Genomic DNA, 9,965 nt, shown 5'->3' with positions numbered 1-9,965 from the left:
GTGAGGGGAATCCAAATCTCTGGATCCTAGATATTTTAAGCAGGCCGTCTCAACAGGCTACAGCGCTGTTTCCTCCTTTGGCCTCTCTGCAGACTTCCTGGGCACCGATTCGCTCTGTTGCCCCTTCCATGGAAATGGGGCCCCTGAAACCACCTGCTTATGGGCGTAAGGCAGGTAGACTGAGGGACTCCATTTCTGCAGGGAAGTGTTATTATTCCCATTTTTACTGATGAGGAGCTTAGTCACAAAGAGACTGACTTGGTCAAGGTCACAAATGGTCTGTCGCAGAGCAGCAAAGTGGACCCAAGTTTGAGATCCTAACCCCTGGGCCATCCTTCTTCTCTGGTCAGCCACAATGTCTTTCTCCTCTTCAAAACATGTCCCTTCTGACTCTTTGTCCCTGACCCTGAATCCTCCACCTGCAGGTTCCATGCTGCTGCCTGCCTCTGCATGGAGTGGATGGTTGAGGAGGGAGAGCCAGGCTGTTCTAGACTGGCAGAGACATGGAGATGATGCAGAGGGACAGGCCTAACATGCAGCCAGTGCATTCTGCACTAGGACTAATCGCTGTGAAGGAGCCAGAGGCTTTGGAAGGGAGAGCTGGGTATGATACATGGAAGTGCTTATAAATTACTTAAAAAAAACTAGTATCAGAGGGGTAGCCATGTTAGTCTGGATCTGTAAAAGCAACAAAGAGTCCTGTTGCACCTTATAGACTAACAGATGTATTGGATACTGCTTGCATATTTATACCTACCTCTGGAAATTTCCAGTACATGCATCTGACGAAGTGGGTATTCACCCACGAAAGCTCATGCTGCAATACATCTGTTAGTCTATAAGGTGCCACAGGGCTCTTTGCTGCTTTTAAAAAAATAAAAATTTAGTACCTCAAAACTTTCACCCAGATTTAAAGTTAATGGGGGATGCCATGTGCCCTTCTGAAACAACAAGTTCAGCTAAACTCAGATCTTTCAAAATTAGGAAATAAAGACTGCAAGTGCACCAGGTGCATGTTTTGTGTTAGGTAACCTGTATTAACAGGAGCTACCTCCACCTATCCTACTCTCAAACACTGATCCTACTCCACAGAAACATCCCAACATTTGCTGAACGCTATGACCCCTTCACCCCTTATAGGATTCCATCTAACGGTATCACTTAACCATTATTAAACCTACAGACCACTCTCATATCCGATCTCACCCCTGGCAATCCCCAGGGCAAGGAGACCCCTGTGTTGCTACTAATACACCACAATTCAGCACTGAAATGAGGCATGCTGATCAAAGAAAAGAGGTGCCTGTGTACCATAAGAAATGCAGACACATGGGGGGAGAGAGGCTCAAACCTCCCACATCTCATATCACAATCATGAGATTCTCCAACTCCTCTGCCCATCGCTATTGCCAGCTCCAGGGAAGCAGTCAGGGTTGCATTGATGTTGTGTAGCTGGTCTCTTCTGCACGCCTTTCAATCTTATCCTCTGCAGGCTCCACGGGTCAAACTTTCCCCATAGGCACATACATATTACTTACCATCTTAGTGACAGCTACAGATTTTGACGGACACTTGGTCCCAGATCCTCCAAAGGCTCCAAGCTTCCACTGAAATGAACTGAAGTTAGGAGTCTAAGTCCCCCCCTGAGGATCCGGGCTTTGGGATCGAGGAAGTAGTGAAGAGGCATGTCATGAGGCACGAGGAAGCCGCTCTCCAGACCCTTTATAATTGCGCCTCAGTCTCCTAATTGCGTGTGTGAACACAGGGTAGGGGTGAAATTCGCATGCTCTAGAAGGGGGTCAGATGTGGGAACGCCCCAACTTGGAGCGGTTTCATACGGGGCAGCTCTCTTCCCTCAGGCCGAGCCACTCCCCTGGATGGGGGCGTGTGGCTGTAACCCGAGCCCGGCTCCGAACACACGAGCAAACCCCGCGTGGCCCCGCCGCTCCGGATCCTCCCCCCGGTTCCTCACGCCCGGATTTGTTTCCGCGCCACCTGGGCCAGGAGCTAACTTCGGCCGCCGCGCCGCGCCTCGCCCCTCCCCCCTTCCGGGAGCGGGTCTCTTCCCAGGCCGGAGGGGAGTGTCTGCGCCGCCGGGGCTGGAGGCGGGCGGAGGGGAAGCGCCGCTCCCCGCCCCAGCGTGGGAATCGCCGGGAGGGGCCGGCCCTGGCGCAGGCAGGGAGGGAAGATGGCCGGGGCAGGCGCCGGGCGGGAGCAGGGGGAGCCGGCGGGGCTGTGAGCGGGGCGGGCGCTGGGAGACGCGGGCTCTCGGGGCCGCTGCCGGGCGGGGTTAGCGGCGGGGCTGGTCCCGGCTCGGAGCGGGGGAGGATGAGCCCGGCGCGGCGCTGCCGGAGCCGCCCCAGTCCCGCTCCCCGCGGGGCCGCTTGGTAGCGCTGGAGGCGGCGACGGCGGCGGGCGGCCGGGGCCCTGCAGCGGGGCCGGCCGGGGCCAGGTGGCGGCGGCCGGGGAGCGGCGGGGCCATGCCCTGGGTGAGCGGCCGGCGGCGGCGGCAGCAGCAGCAGGGAGCCGGGCAGCCGGCGGCGGGGGGTGGCCAGCGGGGCCGGGAGAGCTCGGAGCTGCCGCTGCCCGCGGGCTGGGAGGAGGCGAGAGACTTCGACGGGCGCGTCTTCTACATCGACCACAACACCCGGCAGACCTCGTGGATCGACCCCCGGGACAGGTAAGGGGCCAGCGGGCACCCAAGCCGCCTGCACCGGGGGCTGCGCTGGGGGAAGGGCAGCTAACTGCGTCCGGGGCCGCCCCAGCCAGGGGGGCACAAGGGGTGGGAGCCTGGCGAGCCCCCTGGTTACATCAGGCTGATGCCCCCCTGTTCCTATCTCCTCCGCGGGGGTGGGGTCCATTGCCTCTTTGTGCTCCCTTCCTGGGGGCGGGTAGTAGCCCGGGCTAGGGTGGATCGGCTGCCTCGCTTCCCTCGGCCCAGCAGCGAGGATTTGCTTTTGGACACTAGCGGGGCCCGCTTGCCCTCTCCGCGCTCCCCCGGCAGAGAGGTCGGGAGGTGTGTGCGCGCTGGCTGGGGCCGTCACGCCTTCGCCGGGCTGCTCGCTGTGCTGGACCCAGGTTCAGCCCGCACGAACGCAGAGACCTTCCAAGTAGCAGAACTGTTGCAGCATTTCAGCTTGCACGGATGGGCTGAAGCCACCTGAAAGAGCAGCCGTTCTGCGGGCACTCGATTTTATTGATCTGGCGATGGGGGTGGCTTGTCTGTTCCATGGTGTAAGTTTACGAGCCAAGAAAATCCAAAAAGGACACTTACCGCAACATATTTAAAGGGTTTGTTGGATTTTTGTAAGTCACGGTTTGCGCTAGTAACTTTTAACTCAACTCCCAATATGAAGTCAAAGAAACTCTTCTTGCTCTCATGGAAACTTCTGCAAACTATTGTTTGTAATTCAACACAAGCATTTTAAAGCATTCATAGTGGAGTGAAATATCACTTTGCTGTGAAGTGTGAAAGTGGAGATGATATTGGTGCATCGTGGTGTAGTTTAGAAGTACAGAGTTGTCACTTGTTGAAATCTAATAACATTTCTTCTCAAGCTTTGACCTGCCATTTCCTTCTCAGAAGAACAGAAAAATATTTAGGTCTCCTCTGATTTAAATATTCTTAAAGAGGCCTGGTGTGAATTCTTTGCTTCTCTGCTCTAGAAACCCCAAACAACTCCAATGTCCCTCAAACTGCACTATTTTAGATGTAGCTGCGTTTTTAAAAGAAATGGAGCATAAAGTCTCTTACAGTGGATATAGACTGACTGAGCTGCATAGCTTTATTCTGATACAGTACTCAGTCCCTGTAAACACTTGCACATGCTTATCTTTACTTGCATGAATAATCACACTGACATCTGAAGTGGGCCAGCTCACTTAAGTTAGGGGTGTGAGTTTGCAGGATCAGGTCCCTAGTCATTTCTGTATGGTGTTAAAGTATCTTTTTATTTCCAATCTGTAAATATTATTTGAGCGGTAAAAGCGTATTTTAGGAGACAAAGCAGCACTGTCTGTAGTTAATGCCCATGCACAGGAGTGTGTTTTCATTTTTCAAATGCTAGTATAGAATCCACTATAACTTTGCAGCATGACCATGCTGATTTATTAGCCGGTTTGAACAAATTGGAAACACAGCTGCTTGGGATATAATGAAATAATATGATGGCTTACCTTACCAGAAGATAACATTTAGGGAGAAATTTGGCAAATCAGTGTTTTTTTCTAATCAATTTGAAGAATATGTGGGCTACTACAAATTATGTTGGACTACATTGTTACAAAATGACTTCACATATTTTGGGCTTGGTGGCATGTCTCAATGAGTGAGAAAACATCAATTTTTAAAAACAGGTTTAAGTATTTTTTATAAACTTACTTGCATCAGCTAACTGAAAAATTTATTACAGTTTAAAGATTATGTAAGTATGTAACATTTATATATGGTGCGGTCTGGTAAACGCAATCTCACTTTGAAGATTTGCTCTAAAAAATTCCATGTAGAGTTACTGAACACAAGTGTCAGTATTTTAGGTGTTGGTAAAATAAGAAAGTTTGCTGTATACTTTTCTATATTAAACAGTTTTTATAGTAAATGAAAGTTAGAAAAGGACAGTTTGAACTTCGTCCAGAACTACCTTGCCAGAAATATGCATGGAATGTTAAGCAGGCCACAGAAACATTTAAATGGAGTCTGGTTTAAAGACTAATAATAATTTGTTCAATTCCTGTTTTCTTGCACAATGGTACATTGCTGTTTTTGTAGGTAAATATTTATACTGTTTATACAGTTAACTGTTTTATCTGAAAACAAAATTTTGGCTTTTTCATATTCTATTGACTGTGTATATGTGTATGTTTTGTGTTCATGTACTGCAGTTTTGTGTATTCATAAATATAATTTTCTGCATTGATTGTATACTCTAATGCTGCTGTTGACTTATTTTGAATATGCAGTGGTATTATAGCCATCTCGGTCCCAGGATATTAGAGACACACGGTGGGTGAGGTTTAATGGCCCAATTTTTGGTTTTGAATATGCTACCTTCGGGGTGTCTGAAGGGAAGTATATTTGTCTCAGTAGTCAGTCTATCTCTTTGCTTTCCCCTGAAATGTAATGGAAGAAGGAAGCCTTTCCATATGGTTCTTCGAAATATATGGAGCAAATATATAGAGCTCAGAGGAAAGAATTAAACAAGTCTTGTCTTATAACGCCGTTGAATTCATGACAATTTACTTCAGTATGCTTAAATTTATATGCCTTAATTTGTTAAAATAATCAGTAATTTGGAATGTTGTCTGATGTGTATAGATTTGTCCAAATACTAATTTAGATTAATGCTTAATCTTCCCTTGGCTCACCAAGAATGCATGAATATGTGGTACAGTTCATTCAGTGGAGATGGACACATTTAGCTTGAAGCAGATACAAAAGATGATTTATATCAGGCCAGTGCCATCAACTTCTGCAGAATTTAAGCCTTCATTCTAGCCCTGTGGTTGCAAAGATAACCTTTCAAATGCAAACTCAGGATAAACTGCTGCTATGTTATCTTACAGACAGACATCTTCAAAGTATGCTGCTGATTAGATGTTTCTTTGGAAATGCTGTAGAGTGAAAACTGACCAGGCTTGTGAGTCTTCATTGCTGCTATTCAAAGTCTTCTGGGTGGCAGTGGAACAAATAAGAACTCAATTTTGCCAATGCTTGGGAAAGCCCTAAGCAGCTAGGAGACGGATGTACTGTAGCTATTCATTTTTTGGAGAAAGGGACTTAACACCAGATTGAGGGAGGGATGGGGTAGTAGATACACCTCCCCCATCACATCAACCAGGAGACCGAGGAAGGAGTAAAGTAGCAGAAATTACTCCCTATTCCTGAAGCAGCCAAAAGGAGAGGGTGTTTTTGGGGGAGGAGGAGGACACACCCAGCATGTTGTTACTATCTAGCAGCCACAAGGTATTGGGAAAAATTTGAAGCTTGGCCCACAGGCATCTCAGATTATCAGCCATCTACTAACTAGAGAATGATAGGAAAGATGGAGCCCCACTCCCAAGCACACATCAGGGACAACACTCTATTAGGCTTTCCAGCATGTTTCACGTTCCCAGCAGCTTGGGGCATGGCTCTTCTTTTGGGCATTGCCTCCAGACTGTGCGTGGGGGTGTGTGTCTCAATCATTTGTTTGAGTAAAAACTTAAACCTACCACCAGTTGTTTGGTTAACAAATTGATCCCTATGTCAGGGTGGGCAGGAGAGAGTGGGAAAGGTTAATGGGGTAAGTTAGGAAAGCAGTATACAGATTTTTTTGGAGGCTGGGGTGAGGAAGAAATGCAAGAGAGGAGGAGAAGAACACAGTGAAAAGAGAGATGAGATGGTGGTAGATGGAAGGAGAAAGAAGAGAACTGGAAACTGAATATGACTCAGGAGAAAATATTATAGGAAAGAAAGTGGAGTAAAGCTAGGAAGGAAAACAAGGAATAATATGTGAGATAAAGTAAGGAAGGTTAGTGTCAAAGGGTGTTCTGCTTGCCGCTGGGTGGTGCCTCCTAGTGATCAGCTCTGCTCAGTTTAGCAATCCCTTTTTGGTCTTCCACCATACAGTTCTTCTCCTGCTCACCAAGTTACAGTATGTCTACTGCGTGACATGACCCTCCAGCCAGATCACGCTATAATTTCCTCTTCATGGGAAGTCTTTCAAAGTCCTTCTATACCCACTGTCCTGACTTTGTCACTCCTGCAGTGTCTCCACCAGTCTTCCTATCAGCTGCCCTTAACAAAATCACTCTGTAGTGGATGATAGGGAAACCAAGGCATACCCTCTACTCTGGGTTCCTGTTCAGGGCTCTGTAGCAAGCAGTTGGTCTGGGTCTTCACTAACCTTGCTGCCCTCTTCCCTGGACTACAGCCCACCATGCTTCTTTTTCATCAGCCTTCTTACTCACAACCTTTTCTCTTAGGCCCACTACGTAAACCCTTCCTCATGAGTTTCTACATCCCATTCCTGCTCCCTTACTGCAGAGAGAGAGGATGCAGGCTTCATCCCTGCTGCCTCCCACCTTGTTGCCACGGCCAGCCTCCTAGCTTTATAGAAGCTCTGCCTGCTCCCTCATAGGTGAACTTCTTTGTAATTAGGCCCTCCACACAACCTAAGTCTCCCCCATTTGCAGCTTAGTTAGGTGATGGGGCCCACCTAGCCTAATCAGCTCTTTCAGGGCTGGTGTGGCGAGCACACCCCATCACAGTCAGCCAAGCAGTTTTAGTGAGTATTTTATCTTAGAGATCGATCACTGCCTTGGTTGACAAAGATAATTGCGTTGATGTATGTAGACTTCTTAACACTATACAAAATCAATGTGCTATGTATTAAATGGATTATAAACTGCTAGATCTCAAAAATTAATGGTTAATGAATAATCAACGCATCTGAATTCCCCCGTCTGTCTTCTGTCTCCATCTGTCTCTGTTATACCTGGGCTCTGTAGCGTAGACATGGGCTATGTTGACCTAAGGTAGAGCAGTGTATCCTGACAGAAATTCTTTTGCCAGCATAGTAATGCCACCTCCCCGAATGATATTAGTTAAGATGACAGAAGCATCTGCGCTAGTGGTTTTATCAGCCTAATTATCTTCAGGGGTATGATTTGTTTTTTTGTTCCACACTCCTAGCCAGCATAGCTATTCATAGGTTCATAGACTCTAGGACTGGAAGGGACCTCGAGAGGTCATCGAGTCCAGTCCCCTGCCCTCACGGCAGGACCAAATACTGTCTAGACCATCCCTGATAGACATTTATCTAACCTACTCTTAAATATCTCCAGAGATGGAGATTCCACAACCTTCTTAGGTAATTTATTCAGTGTTTAACTACCCTGACAGTTAGGAACTTTTTCCTAATGTCCAACATAAATCTCCCTTGCTGCAGTTTAAGCCCATTGCTTCTTGTTCTATCATTAGAGGCTAAGGTGAACAAGTTTTCTCCCTCCTCCTGATGACACCCTTTTAGATACCTGAAAACTGCTATCATGTCCCCTCTCAGTCTTCTCTTTTCCAAACTAAATAAACCCAATTCTTTCAGCCTTCCTTCATAGGTCATGTTCTCAAGACCTTTAATCATTCTTGTTGCTCTTCTCTGGACCTGCAATTTCTCCACATCTTTCTTGAAATGCGGAGCCCAGAACTGGACGCAATACTCCAGTTGAGGCCTAACCAGTGCAGAGTAGAGCGGAAGAATGACTTCTCGTGTCTTGTTTAGAACACCTGTGTTAATGCATCCCAGAATCACGTTTGCTTTTTTTGCAACAGTATCACACTGTTGACTCATATTTAGCTTGTGGTCCACTATGACCCCTAGATCTCTTTCTGCCATACTCCTTCCTAGACAGTCTCTTCCCATTCTGTATGTGTGAAACTGATTGTTCCTTCCTAAGTGGAGCACTTTGCATTTGTCTTTATTGAACTTCATCCAGTTTACCTCAGACCATTTCTCCAATTTGTCCAGATCATTTTGAATTTTGACCCTGTCCTCCAAAGCAGTTTCAATCCCTCCCAGTTTGGTATCGTCCACAAACTTAATAAGCGTACTTTCTATGCCAACATCTAAGTCGTTTGATGAAGATATTGAACAGAGCCGGTCCCAAGACAGACCTCTGCGGAACCCCACTTGTTATACCTTTCGAGCAGGATTGGGAGCCATTAATAACTACTCTCTGAGTATGGTTATCCAGCCAGTTATGCACCCACCTTATAGTAGCCCCATCTAAATTGTATTTACCTAGTTTATCGATAAGGATATCATGCGAGACGGTATCAAATGCCTTACTAAAGTCTAGGTATACCACATCCACCGCTTCTCCCTTATCCACAAGACTCGTTATCTTATCAAAGAAAGCGATCAGATTGGTTTGACATGATTTGTTCTTTACAAATCCATGCTGGCTGTTCCCTATCACCTTACCACCTTCCAAGTGTTTGCAGATGATTTCTTTAATTACTTGCTCCATTATCTTCCTTGGCACAGAAGTTAAACTAACTGGTCTATAATTTCCTGGGTTGTTTTTATTTCCCTTTTTATAGATGAGCACTGTATTTGCCCTTTTCCAGTCTTCTGGAATCTCTCCCTTCTCCCATGACTTTCCAAAGATAATAGCTAGAGGCTCAGATACCTCCTTTATTAACTCCTTGAGTATTCTAGGATGCATTTCATCAGGCCCTGGTGACTTGCAGGCATCTAACTTTTCTAAGTGATTTTTAACTTGCTCTTTTTTATTTTATCTTCTAAACCTACCCCCTTACCATCAGCATTCACTATGTTAGACATTCCTTCAGACTTCTCAGTGAAGACCGAAACAAAGAAGTCATTAAGCATCTCTGCCATTTCCAAGTTTCCTGTTACTGTTTCTCCTTCCTCACTGAGCAGTGGGCCTACCCTGTCCTTGGTCTTCCTCTTGCTTCTAATGTATTGATAAAGTCTTCTTGTTTCCCTTTATTCCCATAACTAGTTTGAGCTCATTTTGTGCCTTTGCCTTTCTAATCTTGCCCCTGCATTCCTGTGTTGTTTGCCTATATTCATCCTTTATAATCTGACCTAGTTTCCATTTTTTATATGACTCCTTTTTATTTTGTAAGTCATGCAAGATCTTGTGGTTAAGCCAAGGTGGTCTTTTGCCACATTTTCTATCTTTCCTACCCATCGGAATAGCTTGCTTTTGGGCCCTTAATAGTGTCTCTTTGAAAAACTGCCAACCCTCCTCAGTTGTTTTTCCCCTCAGTCTTGATTCCCATGGGACCTTACCTATCAGCTCTCTGAGCTTACCAAAATCTGCCTTCCTGAAATCCATTTTGTCTATTTTGCTGTACTTCTACCCTTCCTTAGAATTGCAAACTCTATGATTTCATGATCACTTTCACCCAAGTTTCCTTCTACTTTCAAATTCTCAATGAGTTTCTCCCCATTTGTTAA

At 46.4% G+C, this 9,965-nt stretch overlaps 1 protein-coding gene across 2 annotated transcripts in view; it reads left to right on the top strand.

Moving 5' to 3' along the window:
- The first annotated feature begins 2,530 nt into the window (after nucleotides 1–2,530).
- The window catches only part of WWC3 (WWC family member 3), a 186,140-nt gene continuing 178,705 nt past the window's right edge, over nucleotides 2,531–9,965 (top strand). For both annotated transcript variants that reach the window (XM_050963480.1, XM_050963471.1), the window contains exon 1: nucleotides 2,531–2,680. The gene's annotated coding sequence lies outside the window, so the exon portion shown is untranslated. The remainder of the gene's footprint in view (nucleotides 2,681–9,965) is intronic.

This window comes from Gopherus flavomarginatus, chromosome 1, assembly GCF_025201925.1.
Source record: "Gopherus flavomarginatus isolate rGopFla2 chromosome 1, rGopFla2.mat.asm, whole genome shotgun sequence".
Classification (NCBI taxonomy): domain Eukaryota; kingdom Metazoa; phylum Chordata; order Testudines; family Testudinidae; genus Gopherus; species Gopherus flavomarginatus.
Note: the sequence above shows the minus strand (reverse complement) of the source record. Positions and strands in the feature narration are given on the sequence as shown.